Source organism: Elephas maximus, chromosome 16 (genome assembly GCF_024166365.1).
Source record: "Elephas maximus indicus isolate mEleMax1 chromosome 16, mEleMax1 primary haplotype, whole genome shotgun sequence".
NCBI classification, from domain to species: domain Eukaryota; kingdom Metazoa; phylum Chordata; class Mammalia; order Proboscidea; family Elephantidae; genus Elephas; species Elephas maximus.
In genome coordinates, this window is record NC_064834.1 from 40,702,630 (window position 1) to 40,708,629 (window position 6,000).

The window sequence follows — 6,000 nt, forward strand, 5'->3', positions numbered from 1 at the left end:
ATTATAGGAGCTTACATTACCTTAGCACGCTAATGGCCAGTGAGGCAGGGTTGTCGTTGTACTCAATGTTCACCCTGCTCTGGGCACCATGCTAAGTGCTAGGGATCCACCAGTAAGAACATAGCTCCCACGACGATCTCGTGAGAGAAACAGACATCGATTAACTAATCATTCAAATACATACAGAGTTTCAAACTGCAGCAACTGCTTTGGAGGAAAGGATATGGTGCTCAGAGAATGGTTTCGTTTTATCCTTTGTCTCCCAAGACAGCATAACAGATCAATTTATTGAGAGCCTTGTATGTGCACACGCTGTGCTAAGCACTCTTGATGCAATATCTCATTTAATTATCTCAAAAACTATGTCGTTGTTGTTATCATGGGCCCCTCCAGTGGATTTCGACTCATAGCTACCCTATAGGACACCGTAGAACTGCCCGATAGGGTTTCCAAGGAGCAGCTGGTGGATTCAAACTGCCCACCTTCTGGTTAGCCGTCTGAACTCTTAACCACTTCACCACCAGGGCTCCTTCAAAAACTATAGGCAGGCAATAATTTGCACAAGGCCACACAGCTAATAAGTGATGGGACTAAACTGCAAACCAATGTTTGTTTAACTCCCATATTTTTAACCACTTTACTAGACTAAAAAAAAGTAAGTAACAACCCAAGATACTATATAGCAGTGGGTGAATCTTTTACTAGGCATCAGCTAGTAAGATGGAGAAGCAGTTGGATCACTCTGTCAAGCTATCTATTAACGACAATAACTCATGGCAGGGCCTCCAAATATCATTCTGCAAGTTTTTCATTGTGCAAAGTTGTGGGCCAAGCTGTGGGCCAGCAGGGCTGCATCCATCCATCAAGGTAATCTTTACCTAATTAACACACAGGTGCTTTGAGCCAGACACTGAGTTGAATACTTGGCGTGGGATTATCTCATTTAATCCATGTGTGCCAACTGTACCTCACCCAATCTGTTTTCAAGATCCCAGCGCTGCCTAAATATGCAAAGACCTCTGTATTGCTTACATTTTGAGAAATTTAGGTCATTTGAATCCTTCGTAAACCTAGTTAATGAATTTCACTTCCTTGCCTGGGTTTTATTTGTCAAGAGTTGCTTACCGTTGCTGTTTGGGCAGCTTTAAGTAAGCAACAAAGTCAAATTATGAGAATGCATAACTATGATATAAGCTGCTAATAATTTCAAGGCATAAGTTAAACATTTTTATTTCTAAGTATTCTGTATTTTTGTAGTGATATATTTATCTAGTCATTTGTTCATTTGTTATTTCATTTATACTCTCAATAAACACTTATTGGATTTTTTTGAGTGTCAAACACTATTATGCAAGGAGAATTCAATGAATGACAAAACCATTTTTACCCTAAAGAAACTTCTAGTCAAATATGGGAGAAATATAAGAAACAGAATGCACCATTCATTCATCTTTGTATACTTATTTAAGACTTATTCTGTGCCAGACTCTGTGCTGAGCACTAAAGGTTAAAGATGTTGTAAACTATAATCACTGGACATGACAAATGCTTCTTACTCTAAAATATATTTTCAACCAAGTCAAAGTTACCTTATCCTACTAAACAAAGACTATCCAGTAGAGAGGTCACTTGACTTAAAATTGCATAATTTCCTCACAGAATCTTCTCAAACTGCCCCCTGTAATGGTAGGCTCAGAGAGATGCTCAAAATGGAATTGTTTTTTAAATTGTTAAAATTTTTGATAAGCCCTGCGCTTAAAGATACTGCCTGCCTTAAAGAAAGAGTAACATCTTACGCATAATATAAATACCGATAAGAATTTGAATTTTTAAATCTTCAAAATTAGTAACAATGAGCATAGTGCTTCCCAAGTTCACAAACATAATTTCATTTGATACTTACAAAGCCCCAAGGAAAGGGTGTTATTTATGTTCATTCTTTCCCAGAGGATTAAGCAAGGCCAGTGAGGCTAAGCAACTTGCCAGCGGTCCTATTAGCTAACAGATGAAGCCAGGTTTCTAACCCAAATCTCGCGTAGATCTCACAATGACATTATAAAATCCTCTGTAATACTTTGTCATTACAGACTTGACAGGGATATTATTCATTGGCAGCCTAATAAAAAGTTCATGTTAGGATAATTCTTTGAACATGAAAGAAAGAAATATTTTGAAACACATCTAAGAGTAATATCTACTTTCCCTTAAGTCACTGTTGCCTATAACCCACATGCAATTGCTAGATCCATGTCATATTGTTTGCTCTAGTGTCAAAACACCCATAATGACTGTTTTATTAAGCATCAATCAGCTTTGCAGTGAAAACAACCCTTGAATTGATGTAATTTCACAGTTTAAGTTGCACTAAATATTATGGGCAACAACCAAGAAATTCTCAGGAAAGTAATGCCATCTGGTGGTAAAATCAGGGCAGATGTCATATACCTGCAGTAAATTACAAATAAGATACATAAATATATTCACTGGTAATATCTAGATTTAAACAAAATACATAATAAACCATATTCTGTCATTTGTTAACTGTACCATGTTCTAGGAGTTAACAAAGATACAGAGATGTGTACACCAGTTTCTCTCCTTAAAAGGTACAGTTTAGTGGTGGGGAAGAGTTGTACATTCAAATAACACTAGAGGGTAGGACATGCTAAGTGGCACAAGGGAGATAAAGAAAACTACTCTGTTCAACTGGAGAAGAGAAGCAACACGTCACAGTGGAGGTCCAGGGAGGGTGGCAGTGCAGGAAGGGCTCACAGAGAAGGTGGTTTCCAAGCTGGGCTTGATGGAAATGAACATACTGTGTAGAGGACTGCAGCTTAAATTTGAGTTCCTTGCCATCAAGCCCAACAGTGTGCATCTCTCTGGCAGTGAGACCTAGCTAACAACATTCTAAAAGACTGCTCACACCTCTCCTCCATCCTCCTTCATTGCTGTTGAGTAACTTCGGACTCATAGCAACCCTATAGGACAGATTAGAACTGCCCCATACAGATTCCAAGGAGTGGCTGGTGGATTGACTGCAGGCCTTTTGGTTAGCAGCCAAGCTCTTAACTACTGTGCCACCAGGGCTCCAGAAATAGGCAAATAGCTGGAAGTAAAGTCCCACCAGCCACTAGAGCAGCCTGTGGAGTTCTGGCCACTAAGAGCTGGGGCAGATGATGACGAAGAGAGGTGGTTTAGAGGAGTCGCACCTAATGGAATCAGAGCCCGTGACCTGGCAGACTGACTTGGAGAATCAGATCAGAAGTGAGCGAGCAGAGCCTGAACAGGATGTGTTTGTAGTTCACGATTCAGATGTCTGGAAACCATGCCCATCCCTCCTTCCCTCTAGGTATTTCTCTCTGCCTGCTGCCTTTGGTGACCATTTCATTTATTCATCATTAGTCATCCTTCAGCAATTACTTATGGAGTGCCAGAAACTGTACTTGCCCTTGAAAATATAAAAGTGAAAGACATTGTTCTTGCCTACAACGCGCTTATAGTCTAGGAGGGAGAAGAGATTTGTTAATAATTATCGTACATTCACACAATTGCTTTAGTGATGATATGTACAAAGTATGGGGGTGTCAAGAAGAAAGAGCCTCTAAGTCAGCTTGGGAGAGAGAAGGAACCAGTGTTCCTCAATGCTATCAAATCCAACAACCTTTTTTTTAATAAGAAATACACTGTAATGCCCTTTTGGCTATCCTGAAATGAAATTCCTAGATATAACTTACCTACTCACGGAAGTTTAAAAGAACCACTATATACACTAAAATTAATGCAAAGGAGCAAAAGGAGGCATGGATTAATAGCAGAAAATGTTTCCATAAGTAAATAGTCATGCTGCTGTTGATAAGTGCTGTCAAGTTGATTCTGATACCATGTGACTGAACAGAAATGCCCCATAGAGTTTTCTAGGCTGTAATCTTTACTGGAGAAGATTGCTAGGTCTTTTCTCCTGCAGAGCAGCTGGGTTGGTTTGAACCACCAACCTTTTGGTTAGTAGCCAAGCACTTAATGGTTGCATCACCAGGGCTAGCCGTATTAAATAGTAAAATGAGATGGCTTGCACCTAATTACTATGAATGTGACAGCTAGTAAAATAATACTAATATAGGTATATAGTGGTGGCAACTTAAATGCACAGGAAGTATTGCCATTGTTGGCAACGTTTTTGAAATGGTAAATAACGTGATAAAATTGCTTTAAAAAACAATGATGCAATTTACTCTGTAATTGCAAACCTAGAAAAGTTAGTTTATATTAAAAGCCATGCAAGAATTGCTTTGAATTTGCATGGAAAGGGAATTTAAATTCAGCTCAAAGAATTATAAGCATAGTTTCTAATATAAGTAGTCTAAGCACCCAATTAAAACACAAAGATTATAAGATTAGATTTTTTTTTAAGAAGAGCAAGATCCACTTTAAATATCAAGATTTTTTTACATATAAAAGTAGAAAAAGATATACAAACACTAACAAAAGTTAGAGTATGTTATATTAATATCAAACAAAGTAAAATTAAGAATAAGGAATATTACCAGGGATAAAAGAGATGTTACATAAAGGGGTCAATTATTGAGGAGGACATAACAATCTTAAATGTATATATACTTAACAACGGAATTACAAAATACATGGGGCAAAAATTGAACTGAGAGGGGAAATAGACAAAATCAAATTTATAGATAAAAATTTCACTTCTCCCTCAGTAATTGATAGAACAAGTAGAAATCAGCTGGACCTAATTGACATTTATGCAGATTTATGCAACAACAGTGGAATGAACATTCTTTTCGAGTGCACACAAAACATTCATCACAATGGACCATATTCTGGCCCACAAGACAAAATCTAACAAATTTAAAAGAATCAAAATCATACAAAACAAGTTCTCTGACCACAATGAAATTACACTATGAAGATATTCGGGAAATCTCCAAATATTTGGAAATTAAGCAACACACTTCTAAATAACCCACTGGTCAAAGGGGAAGTTGCAAGGGAAATTAGCAAATATTTTTAATTGAATGAAAATAAAACACAACATATCAAAATTTGGGGATGCAGCTAATGTAGTACTTGGAGGGAAATTTATAGCATTAAATGCTTAGATTAGAAAATAAGAAAAGTACTAAACCAATAATCCAAGCTTCCTCCTTAAAAACTTAGAAAAATAAATAAATTAAGCCTAACACAAACAAATAGAAGGAAAGAATAAAGATAAGGACAAAAACAAATGAAGCTGAAATCAGAAAAATAATAGAGAAAAAGAAAGAAACCAAAATCTGGTTCTTTTTATCAAATTAAAAAGAATTTGATAAAATTTCTGCCATACTGATCAATTAAAAAGAGGGAAGACACAAATTCCCATTCCAAGAAAGATAACTAGATGAGTAGAATAGGATGAGTAAATTGAGACTCTCTGATGTGTTATTACTCAATGTTTGCAAGGAGTCTGTGTTACTCTTGTAATTTTTAAATTGGCAAAAAAATTTTTTTAAACATGGCTTTGATCACATCATCCTAAAAAACTTTTGCTAGTTCCCTTTACCTGGCACAGTGTTTTGCAGCCAGAAGCTCTCACTGAATGTTTATTGATGTTGAAATATTGAGTGTTACCTTTGGCCTGCCTTTTCCCTGCCCATTAGTTCAGTGGTTCTCAGCCCCAATTATGCACTAGAATCACTTGGGGAGGTTAAAAAATTACTGAAAACCTGACCTCTCTCCCAGCAAATTAACTCAGAATCTCTGGAGATGGGTCCTGGGAATCTGCATGTGAAACAAGCCTCTCAAGTGATTGCTCATGAAGGCTTAATGGCTACTGTCACAGACCAAAAGTTTAAACCTACTTAACCACTTAGTTGAGGACATCTGGATGGTTCTTGGCTTTACCAGAAAAATAAATATCCTGTGTTGTGAGAAAACCACTGATTGCCAAATAGAAACAAAATGCTTGAAAAATAAAATGATGTTTATTTTTATAAAAAAAAATTTTTG